The sequence below is a fragment of the Mus caroli genome, unplaced genomic scaffold (assembly GCF_978045245.1).
Source record: "Mus caroli unplaced genomic scaffold, Mus_caroli_1 scaffold_4, whole genome shotgun sequence".
Classification (NCBI taxonomy): domain Eukaryota; kingdom Metazoa; phylum Chordata; class Mammalia; order Rodentia; family Muridae; genus Mus; species Mus caroli.
This window is the reverse complement of record NW_028227259.1, coordinates 100,002,507-100,023,742: the sequence shown is the minus strand read 5'-3', so window position 1 is coordinate 100,023,742 and position 21,236 is coordinate 100,002,507. Positions and strand designations below refer to the sequence as shown.

The following is a 21,236-nucleotide window of genomic DNA, read 5'->3' as shown; positions in this document are numbered from 1 at the left end:
TCATGGCATAGGCCTCAAGTTAGACCAGTCAATGGTTGATTATTCCCATTAGCTTTGAGCCATCATTGCCCAAGCACATCTTGCAGGCAGGGAAGATTGTAGTAGGTAGAAGGTTTTGTAGTCATCTTGGTGTTCCATTCCCACCACTATGTGGAACATTCTGTGATACTTTGACTAGTTTACTGGCCACAGAAACTCTCTGAAGCAATTTGTCTCTAAGAAGTTCTACAGATCCATAGAAGCCTTGCTTGGTTACAGAAGATGACCAATTCATGCTCCATATCTATCCTCCATTACTAGGAGTCCTTTTTTGGTTTGATTGTGTTTTAAACAAATAAGGAAACTAATGGTGAAGAAATTAATATCTTTTTTAAACAAGAATAAATAAGATTGTGAAGATCAATTTCCGTGAAGATGAATTTGCGTAATGACAGATGGAAAGCAGCACCAGCGATTACTCAAAAACTGAAGGACAGATGCTTCTGTAATAGACCCAATGGCTGATTCCTATTTCAGCTGCTTGTCCTGTTGTAGCAAGTGACTGGTGTGGGGGCAGGGGACAATGAATTGTGAACAAAGACTAAGAATGCAGGACTAGTCTGTTCAATTCAGCCCAGTGTCAGCTGGGAAGCTTTCACTTTTAAGACTGTTTCTTAACTATTGGTAGAAGAAGTGGCTTTTCAGGTAAAGGTGCTGGCCACCAAGCCTGCCAACCTGCTGACATTAGTTTCAACTTTGGAACCCACATGGTGGAAAAAGAGAACTGACTTCTGCAAATTGTCAACCCCCAATAAATAAACTCTCTCTCTCTCTCTCTCTCTCTCTCTCTCTCTCTCTCTCTCTCTCTCTCTCTCTCTCTCTCTTTCTCTCTCTTTCTCTCTCTCTCTCTCTCTCCTCTCTTTGCAATATTTTCAGAGGTAATAAAACTAGGTAGGAATAATTGGAAACTCATCTGGTATATATGAGATTGATTTGGTCAAACCCAGGGATCCTAAAAAATAGTCTGTTGTGAGCATAGAGAATTCTGCTCCAAAGATTTGACTTGTGGAAGTGGGAAAAAAGTAAAGGGAGGATACAAAAGCCCTGACTCAATTTCCCTTGGTTAGTTGTGCTCAGAAGACTGGGGTAAGGATGAGGTCCTAGAAATGATTTGAGGATATGTTCTAGAAATGAGTTGGGGATTTTCCGTTTGGTTATACATCTGTTTGCTCTAGAGGTCACCTGGGACAATATAGGAACATCTAAACACAAATAGGCTTGCACTATTCAAGAGAAAGCCTTGCATAGGGAAATCTGCTTGCTGAGTTCCAGATGTTACTTGGGTTGCAAGCCCCTTGAGCCCTCTTAAGATCAGTCTTCTACATTTAAATTTTTTCACTTGGTTTCAACTGTCTTTAAGACAATAGAACATTCTGTGATACTTTGACTAGTTTACTGGCCACAGAAACTCTCTGAAGCAATTTGTCTCTAAGAAGTTCTACAGATCCATAGAGCTCTCTCAATAGAGCTCCCAGGATGCCATGTCCTAAACCTTAGCCTTTTTTCCCAGTAGGTCAAACAGGAGTCGTAGACAGTGTATATATCAGGATGGTTGATGGACAACCTATTTTCATTGATTATTTTTAAAATAGGGAAAGGGCCAACAGGGTCAAGACAAAAGAAGAACCAAGGAAGAAAGGATATGTTCAGAATAAAGGGTGAAGAAATCCACCATGAACCAGAGGGGAATCCCACTCTTTTTGCATGAACTTAGTTCCTCTTTTATATGCTTGGTAGGTTGGTATAATTAGCTTAGGAGACCGAGCAACTTCAAGGCATTTGGAAGTCCCCTCTCGTCCTGATTTCAAAAGGATCCTCTCAATCTGTTCCTGAACACAAATGTGCTGAATCAGGTCCTGCAGGCCTTCTGCCTGCCAGCAGGAATGGGACTATTAGAGGTGTGGTTATCAGGAAGTTCCACTCACTTTCTGGTAAGAAAAACACAGGGAATGACCCTAAATTTTGGACTATCCAAGTCTTCTCAGGCGACAGTCTATCAACTGCTGATTGTACACATTTCTGCCTCAATCACTGCTACCTCTTTCCCAATCAAGGGGACACACCCTGATCAAAAACAGTGCTTGTTAAACATCAGAAGTCAGATGCCACAAGAGCCAGATGGAAAGCCAAGGAACCTTGGTAAAATTGCTATCTAAATACTGCAGATTGTATTCACACTGTGTAGCCAAAGATCTCACCCTATTTTGACTATACCTCCCCAAAGACACATGAAAAACCTTGAATAAGTCAATGTCCTTCTAATCTATTGAAGAATTGGAATTGGTTTCAATGATTTTGGAAGGCTATGAAATAACTTGGGAACAACTAGGCAAGCTGGGGAAGGCTCCAACAGTTGGCAGATGGGAGCTAGCTACACCTGAGATGACTCATCTGGGCATACATGTATGGCTCTAATATAAAGAAACTGCTGTTTAGCCTTGAGGAAAAGGCTATCAATTTGGGTGACAAACTCAACTCAGGCTCAGGATAAAAATGACCCCAGAGATAAACTATGAAGAGGATAGCAAAAGGTTTCAGCTTTCTATGAGCACAGATGATGCCAGGTTTCCTCATGACTTGTTGATGACCTTTGATTGATTGTTTATATTAAGGCACATTCACAGAGCGCGAGAGAGCAGTATTAAAAGCACTGGCTACCCTTCCAGAGGATCCAAGTTCAATGTATGTCATCCACATGGCCAGTTCATAACCTTCTATAATTCCAATTCCAGGGGCATCTGATGCTATCTTATGGCCTCTGCAGGCATCAGGCACATACATGCTGCACAGACATACATGCAGACAAAAGTATCTATACAAATAAATTTAAATTATATTAAGGAGCATCCCTAGGGTGGTCTCATCTTGCTCTTGGGGACATCATGTTTCATGATTCCTCTTCAAAGGTTACTATGGGGTCAGACATCCCTGGCAGCCTTCTGACCAGTCTGTCCATTTTCCTCACTATGCACATTTTGTTCCAATGATTCTTGATCTCTTCTGGGATCTCATTATCCCCATTGCTGCCAGAGAGTTCAATTGTATTACAGTGTCTACTGTTTGTTACAGTTCATAGTGGATAGCTTACTGGCAATGCTAATGTGCCTTCACTAGCATATTTATTAGGGCAATGGCAAAAAAAATAGTATCCTACTAGGTTCTGCTGATCAATGTGACCAATATGTATAGCATGTTGGTCTTATGTATACCCTTCAGGTCTTACACTAGATCACTTCAGCAACATTCCTTTCTCAGTATCCTTTAAGTAGTTCTGGCATTTCTACTTCATTTCATCATCATGTTTGAGCTTCCAAAAACTCTCGCAGCCCATTCACTCAGGGTTCCATCCAGACTTGCAATCCAAGGTCAAGAATGAATGGCATCATTTCAACAAATGTCCATAACTCAGGCTTGTGTTTCTGCAACCCTGGCTGACTGTTCTCTATGCCACCCCCAGTATTCTTTCCTGCCATTTGTCTGCATCTTATGCAGGTTCTATGGCTCTTTGCCCACCATAACAGGCCTGGGACTTCCTCAAGATGCTTCTGCTGATATTTAGTCCTAACTATGCATTTGGTGGATAGAGAATTGGGTAAGGGCAGAGTCTTAAGTGGCAAGTGTTTTATAAGACATGTGTCTCATTGAAGGCTTCATCAAACTTTTCAAGGTAAGAAGAATTCCATCATGAATTCCATCAGAGGTTTGAACTAACTTCTATAAACTACAAGGACTTTGGATATCAGGGAATTCAAAATTCTTAAGTCTATCTCATCAGATATTCTCACTCCAATTCTCAAAGACTTTCTTCCATAGTAGATCCAGAGCTACTTGTGCAAGATTCTTAACATAACTAGGAACCTAGTCTTTTCTGAAGTTCTGCCTCTAATATTAACTTCTGTACCCAGTCTTCACCTGGCTATGTGCTATAGGCTAGGCTGAGACAAATGAAGACCCCCACAATACAAAATTTAGAGGAGGTATATCTTCAGAATCACACAAGTACTGATCTTGCAGTGGCTTAACCCTAAAGCCTCTAAAACATTGTTCTTCGGGTATCTCATTCTCTGTAACTTACCTTTGCCCCCTGTGTAGCTATCCTGGCTTCTAGATTGAAAGATCTTTCAAAATGTTAAGGAAGGTCAAGGGGGCTAGCTTAGTCAGAAAGTGGCTTGCCTTATAAGCATAAGGACCTGGGTCTGATACTTGGAACATATATTTAAAAGAGAAAAGAAAAGTTTCATAATACTTTTTATTAGATATTTTCTTTATTTACATTTCAAATGCTATCCCGAAAGTTCCTCATACCCCTGCCCCCGCTCTGCTCCCCTACCAACCCACTCTCACTTCTTGGCCCTAGCATTCCCCTGTACTGGGGCATATAAAGTTTGCAAGACCAAGGGGCCTCTCTTCTCAATGATGGCTAACTAGGTGATCTTCTGCTACATATGCAGCTAGAGACACGAACTCTGGGGGTACTGGTTAGTTCATATTGTTGTTCCACCTATGGGTTTCAGACCCCTTCAGCTCCTTGGGTACTTTCTCTAGCTCCACCATTGGGGGCCCTGTGTTCCATCCTATGGGTGACTGTGAGCATCCACTTCTGTATTTGCCAGGCACTAGTATAGCCTCATATGAGACAGCAATATCAGGGTCCTTTTAGCAAAATCTTACTGGCATATGCGGTAGTGTCTGGGTTTGGTGGCTGATTATGGGATGGGTCCCTGGGTGGGGTAGTCTCTGAATGGTCCATCCTTTCGTCTTAGCTCCAAACTTTGTCTCTGTAACTCCTTCCATGGGTGTTTTGTTCCCTATTCTAAGGAAGAATGAAGTATCCACACTTTGGTCTTCATTCTTCTTGATTTTCTTGTGTTTTGCAAATTGTATCTTTTACTTTTAATACTTTTAATTTTAGCACAGAGGAGGCAGAGACAAGTGGTTCTCTGGAAGTTGCCAACAAAAGACTCTGCCTTAAAAAAAAAAAAAAGGTAGTGGAGACCTGAGGAACAACACATAAGGTTGTCCTCTTCTACAAATGCACACACACATGTAGACCCACATACACACAAATATGCATATACATACAAAGTGTCAAGGAGGCCATGTGAACCCTGCACTTTCCCTGAAACTACTGACTAATATATCTGAGTCTGTCATTTTATTTTCTACTAAGTCAGTGGTACTGAGGATGTAGACAGATGGGTGTTTTTCTCTTTCCCTCACCTCACAAATCCCCAACATACTGAATAGGCTATGCTTTCTTTGTTCAAATGTAGCTCATTTCAGTGAGTTTTATCAGTCCTTCCATTCTTAAATCCCAAGAACTATATTTATTTCATGTACTTTTTGCCACACAGCTAGAGAGCCATCCAATGTCACAATCCCATCCTTAGCGTGAGGAAGGTACATCTCTGCCTTCTTGACCAATAGTCTTGATTTGAGTTCCCTAGAAACAGTGAAGATGAAGATTCCTAGGTGCTCAATGATGTAAATACTCTTAGAAAGGAAATAAAAAATAAGAAAGAGTGAGAGAGGAAGATGGGTAAGATGCCACCTGGGCCAGCTTCTCCTTGCTCTGGTGCTGCAGAAGTTCTGAGGCAAAACTTGTACCATTAAAGTAGTTCCTCTGCCCAACAGAAGTGGACTGGTCTTCTGTGTTTATAGACCATCACTAGTCAAGGTCTGGTCCCATTGGAAGGTGAAGGGAATAGGGAAGTTATATAGTGATCCCCTACATTTCTACTTGTCCAGAATCAATTGTCCAGAGAAAGGGGCAGCTGTGAGCTGACGTGAAAACTTAAGGGTTCTTTGGAAAGTCAGTGTGTTTGGTGATGTTTTGCTGCGGCAGACTTGTGAAGGAACATTTGGTTGAAACAGACACAGGTGAAAGGCTGTTCTGCCAAAGCAAGCACATGAAAGGACATGTGGTGAAGGATTCTTTGTTAACAACATGCATGCATGGGTCCACCTTATATTTTGTAGTTGAGTTGCACTTGTCGGGACTCCATAGAGAGAAATGCATCAAGAAACTTCTGGTGGTGTGCCATGGCTTCTTGCCACTTCCAAGGACTTGGGCTGATTGGCAGAGTGATGTCAGCTGAAACAGATGCATGTGCTGAGGTAAGACATGTGGTGAGGCAATACCCATGGAGGATACATGATGTTTGGAGGGAGTATAAATAGGACTGAACAGACAAGGACAGAGGCTGGGCTAGGCTTGCTTATAGAGCTGACTGCAGTGCTTGTTGACCGTGTGTCTTTGCTGAGAGGCTCTACCCAGCAGCTCAGTGAAACAGATGCAGAGATTCACAGCCAAAATGGGATGGAGCTTAGGCACTCTTATGGAAGTGCTTGGGGGAAGGATCAAGAGCCCCAGAGGGGATAGGAACTCCTCAGGAAGACCAACAGAGTCAACTAACCTGGACCCTTGGGAGTTCTCAGAGACTGAATCACCAACCAAAGAGCATATACAGGCTGGACCTAGGTCCCCTGTACATATGTAGCAGATGTGTAGCTTGGTCTTCATGTGGGTTACCTCAAAACTGGAGTAGGGGCTGTACCTACAGCTGTTGTATTTCTGTGGACCCAGTTCCCATAACTGGGCTGCTTTGTCTGGCTTCAATGAGAGAAGATGCACCTAGCCTTGCAGAGACTTGATTTATCAAGCTCAGGGAATACCTGGGGGTGGGGCTCCACCCTCTCAGAGGAGACAGGGATGGGGAATGGGGACCTCCACCCTCAAAGAGGAGAAGAATATGGGGTATGGGTAAGGGACATTTGAGGTGGGGTCCAGGAGGAGGTGCAGGCAGTGATCAAGATGTAATGTGAATAAATAAATGAATGAATGGGGAGAAAATCTTGGCCTTTCTTTCTGCACTCATCTGTTCCTCTCTGGATGAACATCTGGGCTTCTGTGTCCCAGTTTGTTCCTGTGTTTTGCAGGGAGAGGCTGTACTCTGAGATATGTGTGCTTTCCCATTTCCATATGCTGTCAATTTCCCAGAGTGTTCTGTGGTAGCCATTGTCACTGGATTGGCTAAGTATCTAAATCTATACTTGCTTTGAGAAGTCTGTTGCCTACAATTTATAATATGCTCCAGTGCCAGCTGTAAGAATATGCAACCTACTGACATTTGTTCTGTCTACATTATTTAAGGACTCAGAAAGAAAATAATCACACATGGTACCCCGAAACCCCTCACTCACCTTGGGAGCACATTCTAGTTGTGCTGTGAGATCACTGAGGATGTATCCAGGCAAGGAGGTTGCTTGCTCAAATTTGTCACCTGGACATGAGCCTACAGGGAACACAGGTGTTATGATCAGTATCCCTCATGTTCCTCATAGACTCGTGTTTTGGCATCTTTATCTGCAGTTGATGGTGTTAATTTTGAGAATTTCTGGAAATGTTTTGGGTGTAGGGCCTGGGTAAAGAAAACAGGTTACCTGAGGTGAGTACATAGGATGCACGTTACTGCTTGCTGCTTCCCATCTACCATAATGTGCACAATTCCTGTCTGTCACATGCCTGTCACTACGATGTTCTGCTCAGGTATTGGGCCATGTTCTATGGACTAAACCTTCTGAAACTGTGAGCCAAAAGAAATGTTTCCACGTCTCTGTTAGGTATTTTGGCCATAGACATGAAAAAAAAACCCAAAAACCTAAGCTAATATAATAACTGACCAGGGACCTCAGTGTTCTTCCTTTGCCTGGGCCTTGTCCTTCACTGGTCTCCGGCTGAACTGTACCTTTCAGATTTTTATACCCAAACATTCTTTCCTTGTCTCCACACTGGATTAACGTGCCAGCCTGAAGGTTCTCTCTACAGGCCTACAGTTGTTCTTTTCTCCCTCACACTGTGAGGAACCTCTGCACATGTCTACTTCATCTTCTGTCACTGACAAGTAAAAGAGTTAGTCACCTCAATCTGGAGATGAAACAAGGGATTCATTCATTCATACAGCAGCCACTCCTAACCCCATCAGCTGTGTATTCTTCTCACTCTCCTGTGTCTTTAAGCACATATTTCACTAACTTTCTGGAAGCCATTCCTTCATGGATGCTAAAACAACCTGGCCTGTAAACCTAGATAATTATGGATGTAGTCAAAAGACTAATAATAATTTCTCTAATACTGCTTTCTTGACTACTCATCTACCTTCATTAACTTTGTTACCTCATTGAGAGAAATTATCCCAGATCAGTAGCTACTCCTACTGTTTGTAAATAGTATTCAAGTTTGTACTGATGATGGAATCCCTCTTACCACTGTCCTTGATGGCCTTGATGGACAGGTGTTTTTGATTTTACAGACAAATATTGGTACCAATTTTGTCAGTTCAATACTCTGGTAACCAAAAGCTGAAATGTAATTATAAGTAATTAAAATATAAGAGGTTTGTTAATAGATAAAATATTTCTTAAAGTACAGACAACCATAGACACAGAACAAGATTTCATTCTTGTAAAAGAGTACATTGATACAGGTGAAGGTCTTTTTGGTTAGTTAGTATGCCTGTTTTCCTCATTGCCACCTTTATTTCATTAGGCTATACTGTCTTCTTGACTATTCTAAGTATGATCCGATTATGTATTACACACATAACAAGGAAAAGCTCAGACCCCAATTCATGGTGCCTATGAATATGAATGTCATCAAGAGACTTTTTCTGTAGTGACTTTAACAATTATTTCTCTCTGCTAAATACTACATTCTTGCATGCTCATATTCTTGTTTATCATTCCTAGGAAAGAGTCTTCCTACTATCTAGCATCATGGGGTATGAAACATTTGGCTTCCACATGTACAAAATGTGATGCTTTTTCAATTGGTGAAACTATTAACTCAAGTTCACTGAAAAAAAAAACCCGCACATCTGGCTTGAAGATTCTGCAGATCTACTGATGGATTGCAACCTTGGTGATTGCAGGAAGGTGGAATGCTACAGATCAAGAGCCAATGTTATCCTGGGTTATCCTTAGTTCCTTTAAAGGCCATTGATCACCTGCTTGTGGATCCAATCTAACATCCTGTTGACTCTCAGATAAAACCTTTGAAATGGAGCAGACCATTAGCTTCTACCAATCTCAAAGCTGACTATGCTGAGAATGTCATTAGATAGCATCTGAAACATACAGCAAAGATTTCTTACATCCTTTAAGGTGCCTAGTTCCACACTAATGTACTCTGTGAATTGCATTGATTTATTGGATTCTTTTGCTGTGATTATAATAGTTTCACATCAGTGGTGGAGTATGTCATGATGAACAGCAAGAATACATTGCCCCAGACCACGGGCACCCAAATTTGGCTAAGAATAAATTATATCCTATCTGCCCTTCTCAAAAAATATATTTAAAGGTTTGTTGAGATACATAATCTATAAAAAATAAAGGGGTTGTGGTTTGAAAAGACATTTGGCCACCTTACACATTACATAATATCTTGTTCAACTCTAGGGACTGCTGGAACAAATATTGCAGTTCCTGATTGTCCAGGAATTGCTAGGCAGACCCTGGTAATTCAACTATATAGAAAATGCCTGAATATCAAGTTGACATTCTAACTGCAGAGACAACCTATTAGCTAATTGCTTTCTCTGTTCATTCTTCAAAGGGGATCTGAGCAGCATTTCTCTGTGGCAGTCATAAAGTGATAATTTCCAAAGGAAATCTTCCACAGCCTCTAAACCAGAGCTTATATCTCCGTAAACCAGAGCTCTTAATAAGCTTAGATATAATGAGGAGAGAACAGTTATAGGAGGAACAAAGAAAAAACACTAAGCTGTACAGTTATTAATCAATCAAACAAACAAACAAACAAAAACCTTGGGAAACAATACAGGGCTGGGAAATGGCTCTGAGGTTAAAGTGCTCAATGTGTAAGTGGAAGGACAGAAGTTTGGATTCCCAGAACCCATGTAACTGTCAGGTTGAATGGTGACCCACCTGTGAGTCCAGGGATTAGAAAGAGAGACAGAGGGGAGTTTCTGGATCATCTGCAGGAGACATCTTGGTTCCCGGACTCTACCAAGACTAGTCTGCACAGGTGAGAGTGTGGACTACAGAAGCTAACAGCTTCTGGGACATGTGGGAGCCACAGAGCTTCTGAGGCAGTTACTGTTTCGGGCTCCAGACATCTGGGCACCTTCCCTGCCAGAGGAGAGGTGTCTGCCCAGGAGCGCTTTGCCAGAGTACCTGAGGGAGCCATCTTGGTCCCTGGATCCCACTGAGTCTAGTCTGCACAGGTGAGAGTGTGGATACAGAAGCTAACAGTTTCTGGGACAGGTCCTGTTTCGGGCCTTCATCTTCTGCCAGGAGGCAAGTCTGAACACCAGATATCTGTGCACCTTCCCTGAAAGAGGAGAGCCTGCCTGCAGAGAGTGCTCTGACCACTGAAACTCAGGAGAGAGCTAGTTTCCCCCATCTGCTGGTAGAGAATAACAGAATCATGAGAGAAAAAAGCTCTAACCAGAGACAACTATAACAACTGACTCCAGAGTTTACCAGATGGCGAAAGGCAGACATAAGAATCTTACTAACAGAAATCAAGACCACTCACCATAATAAGAACCCAGCACTCCCACCTCAGCCAGTCCTGGGCACCCCAACATACTTGAAAACCTAGACCCAGATTTAAAGGCATATCTCATGATGATGGTAAGAAGACATCAAGAATGACTTTAATAAGTCAATTAAAGAAATACAGGAGAACACGGCTAAAGAGTTGCAAGTCCTTAAAGAAAAACATGAAAACACATCCAAACAGGTGATGGAAATGAACAAAACCATACTAGACCTAAAAAGGGAAGTAGACACAATAAAGAAAACCCAAAGTGAGGCAATGCCGGAGATCAAAACCCTAGGAAAGAAATCTGCAACCATAGATGCAAGCATCAGCAACAGAATACAAGAGATGGAAGAGAAAATCTCAGGTGCAGAAGATTCCATAGAGAACATTGGCACAACAATCAAAGAAAATGCAAAATGCAAAAAGATCCTAAATCAAAACATCCAAGAAATCCAGGACACAATGAGAAGACCAAACCTACGGATAATAGGAGTTGATGAGAATGAAGATTTTCAACTTAAAGGGCCAGCAATTATCTTCAACAAAATTATAGAAGAAAACTTCCCATATCTAAAGAAAGACATGCCCATGAATATACAAGAAGCCTACAGAACTCCAAATAGACTGGACCAGAAAAGAAATTCCTCCTGACACATAATAATCAGAACAACAAATGCACTAAATAAAGATAGAATATTAAAAGCAATAAGGGGAAAAGGTCAAGTAACATATAAAGGCAGGCCTATCAGAATTACACCAGAGTTTTCACCAGAGACTTTGAAAGCCAGAAGATCCTGAACAGATGTTATACAGACATTAAGAGAACACAAATGCCAGCCCAGGCTACTATACCCAGCCAAACTTTAAATTACCATAGAGGGAGAAACCAAAGTATACCACGACAAAACCAAATTCACACATTATCTTTCCAGGAATCCAGCCCTTCAAAGGATAATATCAGAAAAAAAAAACCAATACAAGGAATCGGGAATCCACACCCCTGAATCCTGTGAGTTGTTGACTCGGAAACCACATCCTAGAAAAAGCAAGAAAGTAATCCCTCAACAAATGTAAAAGAAGACAGCCACAAGAACAGAATGCCAACTTTAACAACAAAAATAATAGGAAGCAACAATTACTTTTCCTTAATATCTCTTAATATCAATGGACTCAACTCCCCAATAAAAAGACATAGACTAACAGACTGGCTACACAAACAGGACCCAACATTTTGCTGCTTACAGGAAACCCATCTCAGGGAAAATGACAGACACTACCTCAGAATGAAAGACTGGAAAATAATTTTCCAAGCAAATGGTCTGAAGAAACAAGCTGGAGTAGCCATTCTAATATCTAATAAAATCGACTTCTAACCCAAAGTCATCAAAAAAGACAAGGAGGGGCACTTCATACTCATCAAAGGTAAAATCTTCCAAGAGGAACCCTCAATTCTGAATATCTATGCTCCAAATACAAGGGCAGCCACATTCATTAAAGAAACTTTAGTAAAGCTCAAAGCACACATTGCACACACATTATTCAACACACCACTTTCATCAATGGACAGATCATGGAAACAGAAACTAAACAGGGACACAGTGAAACTAACAGAAGTTATCAAACAAATGGATCTAACAGATATCTGCAGAACATTTTATCCTAAAACAAAAGGATATACCTTCTTCTCAGCACCTCATGGTATGGAGAGCCATGAGCAATCGCCGTTACAAGACGGCGCAGGCTTCTGCTGTGCCTAACTGGTAAACAAGCAATGTGCGCAGGTGCAAGAGTGAATTCGTGCCAAGTCACTGCCCATCCCGGGGCGTAGCAATGAGGCGATGGGCAAGTAACAAATCAGGTGCTGACATGCCACTCCAGCTGACATGCCACTCCAAGGTGTATATAAGCAGCACCATTTTCTGGGGTTCGGGGTCTTCCTCCTAATGAAGCAATAAAGCTTTGCTGCAGAAGAATCCGGTTGTCTGAGTGTGTTCTTGCTGGTGAGAAACTAGCTCGGGACAATTGGCGCCGAGAACCTGGGAAAGCCATATCATCGCCAGGCGCCGAGGGGACCCTCCGTTTTTTTGGGGGGGGGTGGATTCAGAACTGCAGGATGAAATAAGCTCTGTAAGGTATGTTCGGTCTTGAACTTTCTCCAGCGTTAGAGGACTTTGTGTTTGTTTTCACGGGGCTCGTTCTTTTTCTTTTGGTTGCGTTCTGCTTTCACTGGTGGAACTGCTGACTGATTCTCAGTCGAGGTCAGGCACAGTTAGATAAAAGGGCAGTATGGGAACCTCCTACTCCGTGGTGCCTGCCTTACAGTTGGTCTTGAGGCAGTGTGGCCTAAAAATCGCCACTAAGACTATAGAGGGCTTTGTTAAAGAGATAGATCGCGTAGCACCGTGGTATGCATGCTCAGGGTCATTAACTATTGCCTCCTGGGAGAAACTGAAAGGATATCTAATTAGGGAACAGCAGAATGGCAAACTTAAAGCAGGGACCATGCCGTTATGGAAGCTGGTAAGATCGTGCTTAAAAGACGAGGATTGTCAGCAAATGGTTGAGGTGGGGCAGAGGGTCCTGGAGGAGGTCTATCAGAGACAGAGCGGGGAGAGAGATTTAGGAGTTCAGAGGAAACAAGGTGCACCTAAGAATAAAAGCCTTTACACGGACCTTGAGCCCGAGGAAAAGAGAAACAAGGGAAAGTATGCCCTGGGAGAGCAAAAGGAGAAAGGAGAGAGAAAAAGGAAGAAATATAAAAAGAGAAAAAGAAAAGAAACTAAAATATAATGATACAAAAGATAATATAAAATATAAAGATACAAAGGATAATATAAAAAATAAAGAAAAAAATTAAGTCAATTACCCTCCTCTCAAGGACTTTGACTAAAGAGGCAGCCTTCATCAAAGGCTTAAAAATAGCTCTCAGGGCCACTGTGTCTCCTCTCCCTTCTCTGGTAGTATTCCCAAAAGAAGGAGGTAAGGAAGTAGAGTCTGAACATGAGAGAGAGAAAATACGTTTTAGAAAAGCAGTTATCCCCTGTTTGGGATCTTTTAGCAAAAAAGAGATAAAATGAAAATAAGCTATTTCAGAGCTCTCCTAGGGACAAAAGGAAAACAGGAGACGTCCTGCTTCCTCTCTGGTTCCTATGGAGATATTCTTAGCTCTGGTTAGGATAACTGTGTCCCTTTGAGACATCAAGTTCTATTCCCTGTCTGTCTATTATCTGTTTTTGGTGCACCAAATTGTCCATATGTCTGTCAATTCATGTTTGGTTTTGTTTTGTTGTTTAAATGATTGTTGTTCTGTGTTTCATGTTGAAAATATAAATGGTTAAAACTTTATCTACTGGCTTTTTGTTCTGAGTTGATTACCTGGACCTATGGTTAAGGGAAATGCAATTGCTGATTCAGCCACCAGAGATATGGTTTTATGTTTGGCAAATGGACGTCACACATATCCCAGCTTTTGGGAAATTACAATATGTACATGTGTCCATTGATACCAGTTCTGGTGTCCTACATGCCTCTCCCTTGACAGGGAAAAAAAGCAGTTCATGTCATATCCCACTGCTTAGAGGCTTGGACTACATGGGGCAAGCCTCTAGTGCTGAAGACAAACAATGGTCCTGGATATACTTTTTCTAAATTTAGTCAATTTTGCAAACAAATGCAAGTGAAACATATTACTGAATTGCCCTATAATCCACAGGGCTAAGGCATTATTAAAAAAGCTCATCGTACTTTGAAACAATATTTCCAAAACAAAAAGGGGGGATAGAGGCTATGACACCAAAGATGGCTCTATCCCTTATAATATTTACTGTTAATTTCTTAAAACTGGATAATGCTGGGAGATCACCAGCTGAAAGGCACGGACAATGGCCTCAACCACCCAATGAAATGGTCAAGTGGAAGAATGTCCTTGATAATAAATGGTATGGCCCAGATCCCATATTAATCAGCTCCAGGGGAGCTATTTGTGTTTTTCCACAGGGTGAAGATAATCCACTTTGGGTTCCGACGCAACTGACAAGGACCGTAAAAGATCAAGATGAATCCCATGATGATCCTGTTATTCTTACTCCTGATGATTGAGACAGGGATAAGTATGCTTTTGTGGGCCATAGTAAGATCATGGCCGGTACCTTTACCAGTACATTCCAATTCTTCTACCTCCCCTTTGTTTTTGGCAACTAAATATTTTTAAAGAAAAAGATTATCTCTAATTGGGCAGATTCCATTAGCCAAAATAAAGTGAGCTCTAGAGTGTTATTTAATGCTTTAACACAAGTTGCTCAAGAAGCACAGTCATGCTCAAGTGATGTTGGAAATAATGTAACTTCACCTATAAAACATCATCATGATTATGATGAAGGGAAGTGTGACTATTCCCAAAAGATCACGATGGCCTGTTGGCAATGCTACTGCTATACGCAGCATGCCTTGGTGTCATCCGGACCTTGCATTTCCTATAGTTTTTTCACCTTGTCAATAAAAAAATTTTTCCTCGGAAAGAAATAGCAAAGAGTTTTGTTTTGTCACCTCCATTGGATTTTGCTGTAATAAGTGATAAAGGAGATGCTACAGGAAAAGAAAATATTTGGCCATATTACCAATGGATTTTAAGTAATGAGGCAGGTGCTAGTACCAGTTTGTCAGCCTTTGCACTGCTGACTAGAACCTTTCATGAGATATTAAATGTTTCTGCCACACTTTTCAATATCTCTGCTCATTTAGATAATGTGACATCTAATAGAGTTATCAGAAATATGACTACTTCTCCAGGAGAAGTCTGTGTTAATCCTCCATTTTTCTTTATATTGGCTGAATTTCAAAATAATAGAGAATGGTTAGATTGTACATATGTCACTTGTTTTTTGACGCAATGCTAGAATAGAACTAATTTCTTAGCCTTAGTGGTACATTTACCAACCTTTGTACCTGTTGAGGCAGATCCAGAGAAGTTCCCAATCATGAGTTTTGTTCGACAAAAGAGAGATTTTAGAATCACAGCTGCCATTGTTACTGCCATTGCAGTGTACGTGGCATCAGCGGTTACTGCAGGAATTGCTATGGCCAATCAAGTTAATACTTCTGACACCATAAGTCAGATAGCAGAAAAAAACGTCTGAGGCATTGCTTACCCTGCAAAGGGTAGATTCTCATATCGTCTCAGGATTAATGTTAGTGAATCAAAGAGTAGATATTTTACAACATAACATAGAACAGATGATGGATGCCATACAAATGAGTTGTGTGGCATCAACCCCGCATGTGTGCATTACTCCCATTAGGTATATTAACAATTCTTTCATTAAAAGTACAGATTTATCGAATTATCTGAAGGGGAACTGGTCACAGGAGTTGGAAAGGTTGCAGACGAAGCTGCAGATACAGATCCTAGACCTTAATGGAACCAGAGTGAAACCAGTGACCCTTGGAGACTTCACCTCTTGGCTTACCTCTGCATTTTCTTATTTTAAGGAATGGGTGGGGGTAGTTTTATTTGGTGCTGCCATCTGCTGTGGGCTTGTGTTCATGCTCTGGTTGGTTTGCAAGCTCAGAGCCCAACAAACACGTGACAAGGTCGTCATTGCTCAAGCACTTGCGGCCATTGAACAAGGGGCCTCCCCTGAAATCTGGTTATCTATGCTCAAGAATTAGTCGGCATTTGAGTTTTTCATTTTTTTGGCTGGCCTATTTTGTAGAGTTTGCCCTAGGTCATTTAGTAGTTACTGTCACATAGCACTGCAGTATCCAGGGAAGGGCAACTTTCCTCATGCACAGATCAACCTAAGACACGGGGCCCGGTGGCGATAGGGTTACCCTATGACAGGAAAGGCTGTGACATTAGAGGAATGACCTAAGACAGGAGCCACAGTGGATGGACATAATTACACAGACCTAGTCCAGCCTCATTTTAAGAAAACAAAAAGGGGGAGATGTGGAGAGCCCTGAGCAATCGCCATTACAAGATGGTGCCGGCTTCTGCTGTGCCTAACTGGTAAACAAGCAATGTGCACAGGTGCAAGAGTGAATTCGTGCCAAGTCACTGCCCATCCCGGGGCATAGCAATGAGGCTATGGGCAAGCAACAAATCAGGTGCTGACATGCCACTCCAAGGTGGCATGTCAGCACCTGATAAGTAGCACCATTTTCCGGGGTTCGGGGTCTTCCTCCTAATGAAGCAATAAAGCTTTGCTGCAGAAGAATCCAGTTGTCTGAGTGTGTTCTTGCTGGCAAGAAACTAGCTCAGGACATCATGGTACTGTTAAACCTAGTGGGGAAACCCCTACTCAAATTCCAATTTGGTGTGCACCCAAAAAATCACGAAGGACTATCTTGATGTAATTACATGAGGTCGTTTAATTACTGAGCTCTGGACCGACATGCATCCCACACTGGAGATAACAGATGTCAGCCATGAGGCTTGAAAGCTAGGGGTTTTTATGGGGTAAGGGGTTTAGGGGTGTGGAATTCAGCATAGCGATACACTATTGGCTTATTCAAACATCAGCAGAAAAATTACATGTATGTGCAGGTTGTTAGAGTTCTGTGAGTTCTTGACTCAGTTTAGATAGCCCTGTTATGTCTTCACATTCCTCTTTATCTATGGTCAAGATGTTCCCAGGAATGTTTTAACTACAGGGCATACCCAGGTTTGTTTTTCTTTTTATCAGTCCCATGCAGCCTCTAGGCTCACAAACAACCAGCAATTTCTGAGTACTTTTTATGACTTACAGGTCTTGAAATTTCATCATTCTTTCAGTACCTTCTCCAAAATTGACCATATAATTGGTCACAAAACAAGCCTCAACAGATACAAAAATATTGAAATTGTCCCATGCATCCTATCAGATCACCATGGACTAAGGCTGATCTTCAATAAAAAAATAAATAATAGAAATCCAACATTCATGTGGAAACTGAACAACACTCTTCTCAATGATACCTTGGTCAAGGAAGGAATAAAGACAGAAATTAAGGACTTTTTATAGTTTAATGAAAATGAAGCCACAACATACCCAAACTTATGGGACACAATGAAAGCATTTCTAAGAGGAAAACTCGTAGCTCTGACTGCCTCCAAAAAGATACTAGAGAGAGCACACACTAGCAGCTTGACAACACACCTAAAAGCTCTAGAACAAAAGGAAGCAAATTCAACAAAAGGAGTAGACAGCAGGAAATAATCAAACTCAGGGGCAAAATCAACCATGTGGAAACAGGAAGAACTAGTCAAAGAATCAACCAAATGAGGAACTGGTTCATTGAGAAAATCAACAAGATAGATAAACCCTTAGCCAGACTCACTAGAGGGCACAGGGACAGAATCCTAATTAACAAAATCAGAAATGAAAAGGAAGACAAAACAACAGATCCTGAAGAAATCCAAAACACCATCAGATCCTTCTACAAAAGGCTATACTCAATAAAACTGGAGAACCTGGATGAAATGGACAAATTTTTAGACGATACCAGGTACCAAAGTTATCAGGTTAATGATCTAAACAGTCCCATATCCCCTAAAGAAGTAGAAGCAGTCATTAATAGTCTCCCAATCAAAAAAAGCCCAGGACCAGATGGGTTTAATGCAGAGTTCTATCAGACCTTCAAAGAAGATCTAATCCCAGTTCTTCACAAACTATTCCACAAAATAGAAGCAGAAGGAACTCTACCCAAATCATTGTATGAAGCCACAATTACTCTGATACCTAAACCACAAAAACACCCAACAAAGATAGAAAACTTCAGACCAATTTCCCTTATGAATAGTGATGCAAACATGCTCAATAAAATTCTCGCTAACTGAATCCAAGAACACATCAAAACAATCATCCATCCTGACCAAGTAGGTTTCATTCCAGGGATTCAGGGATGGTTTAATATATGGAAATCCATCAACATAATCTACTATATAAACAAAGTCGAAAACAAAAACCACATGATCATCTCATTAGATGCAGAGAAATCATTTGACAAAATCCAACACCCATTCATGATAAAAGTCTTGGAAAGATCAGGAATTCAAGGCCCATACCTAAACATGATAAAAGCAATCTACAGCAAACCAGTAGCCAACATCAAAGTAAATGGTGAGAAGCTGGAAGGAATCCCACTAAAATCAGGGACTAGACAAGGCTGTCCACTCTCTCCCTACCTATTCAACATTGTACTTGAAGTCCTAGCCAGAGCAATTCGACAACAAAAGGAGATCAAGGGGATACAAATTAGAAAGGAAGAAGTCAAAATATCACTTTTTGCAGATGATATGATAGTATATATAAGTGACCCTATAAATTCCACCAGAGAACTACTAAACCTGATAAACAGCTTCAATGAAGTTGCTGGATATAAAATTAACTCAAACAAGTCAATGGCCTTTCTCTACACAAAGAATAAACGGGCTGAGAAAGAAATTAGGGAAACAACACCCTTCTCAATAGTCACAAATAATATAAAATACTTTGGTGTGACTCTAACTAAGGAAGTGAAAGATCTGTATGATAAGAACTTCAAGTCTCTGAAGAAAGAAATTAAAGAAGATCTCAGAAGATGGAAAGATCTCCCATGCTCATGGATTGGCAGGATCAATATAGTAAAAATGGCTATCTTGCCAAAAGCAATCTACAGATTCAATGCAATCCCCATCAAAATTCCAACTCAATTCTTCAACGAATTAGAAAGGGCAATCTGCAAATTCATCCAGAATAACAAAAAATCTAAGATAGCAAAAACTCTTCTCAAGGATAAAAAAACCTCTGGTGGAATCACCATGCCTGACCCAAAGCTGTACTACAGAGCAATTGTGATAAAAACTGCATGGTACTGGTATACTGACAGCCAAGTAGACCAATGGAATAGAATTGAAGACTCAGAAATGAACCCACACACGTATGGTCACTTGATCTTTGACAAGGGAGCTAAAACCATCCAGTGGAAAAAAGACAGCATTTTCAACAAATGGTGCTGGTATAACTGACAGTTATCATGTAGAAGAATGCGAATTGATCCATTCCTATCTCCTTGTACCAAGGTCAAATCTAAGTGGATTAAGGAACTCCACATAAAACCAGAGACACTGAAACTTATAGAGGAGAAAGTAGGGAGAAGCCTCGAAGATATGGGTACAGGGGAAAAATTCCTGAATAGAACAGCAATGGCTTGTGCTGTAAGATCAAGAATCTAGAAATGGGACCTCCTAAAATTGCAAAACTTCTGCAAGGCAAAAGACACCGTCAATAAGACAAAAAGACCACCAACAGATTGGGAAAGGATTTTTACCTATCCTAAATCAGATAGGGGACTAATATCCAATATATAAAAAGAAGTCAAAAGGTGGACTCTAGAAATTCAAATAACCCCATTAAAAAATGGGCTCAGAGCTAAACAAAGAATTCTCACCTGAGGAATACCGAATGGCTGAGAAACATCTGAAAAAATGTTCAACATCCTTAATCATCAGGGAAATGCAAATCAAAACAACCCTGACATTCCACCTTACACCAGTCAGAATGGCTAAGATAAAAAAATTCAGGTGACAGCAGATGCTGGCGAGGATGTGGAGAAAGAGGAACACTCCTTCATTGTTGGTGGGATTGCAAGCTTGTACAACCACTCTGGAAATCAGTCTGGCGGTTCCTCAGAAAATTGTACATAGTACTACCAGAGGATCCCGCTATACCTCTCCTTGGCATATGTCCAGAAGATGTTCCAACCGCTAAGAAGTACACATGCTCCACTATGTTTATAGCAGCCTTATTTATAATAGCCAGAAGCTGGAAAGAACCCAGATGCCCCTCAACAGAGGAATGGATACAGAAAATGTGGTAAATTTACTCAATGGAGTACTACTCAGCTATTAAAAAGGATGAATTTATGAAATTCCTAGGCAAATGGGTGGACCTGGAGGGCATCATCCTGAGTGAGTTAACCCAATCATTAAAGAACTCACATAATATGTACTCACTGATAAGTGGATATTATCCCAGAAACTTAGAATACCCAAGATATAAGATACAATTTGTGAAACACATGAAACTCAAGAAGAATGAAGACCACAGTGTGGACAGTTTACCCCTTCTTAGACTTGGGAGCAAGGAAAGATGGCGGATGACAAGCTCACCTAGTTCCTAGCCACTGATAAAAATTGAACAGGGCATGGTACTGGGTCAAGTCTGCTGGAGCCAGCCTCTCTCCCTTGTCCTAGGATTCTCTGCCCAAGCTTAAGGACCTGACATTTCTCAAGAACCAGGTGCAGTGCCTACAGCAGCGTGTGGAAGGTGAAGTCAACAGTGGCATAGGCCAGGATGGCTCCCTCTTGTCCTCCCCATTCTTCAAGGGCTTCCTGGCAGGATACATGGTGGCCAAACTGAGAGCATCAGCAGTATTGGGCTTTGTGGTGGGTACTTGCACTGGCATCTATGCAGCTCAGGCATATGCCGTACCCAACGTGGAGAAGGCACTGAAGAACTACTTTAGGTCACTATGGAAAGGGCCTGACTAGACCCTTTGGGGAAAGCAGGACGAGCATGTTGAGCCTGCAGGTAGAGCCCTTTCTATCACAGACACTCTATCTGGCTTCCCCTGCTATTATTGTTCATGTGCTAACTCCGTCTATTCT

General features: G+C 41.3%; 1 pseudogene; it reads left to right on the top strand.

Annotated features, from left to right (window-relative positions):
* Positions 1-3,670: 3,670 nt before the first annotated feature.
* Positions 3,671-21,119, top strand: LOC147005296 (SLC35A4 upstream open reading frame protein pseudogene; annotated as a pseudogene).
* The last annotated feature ends 117 nt before the right edge of the window (positions 21,120-21,236 follow it).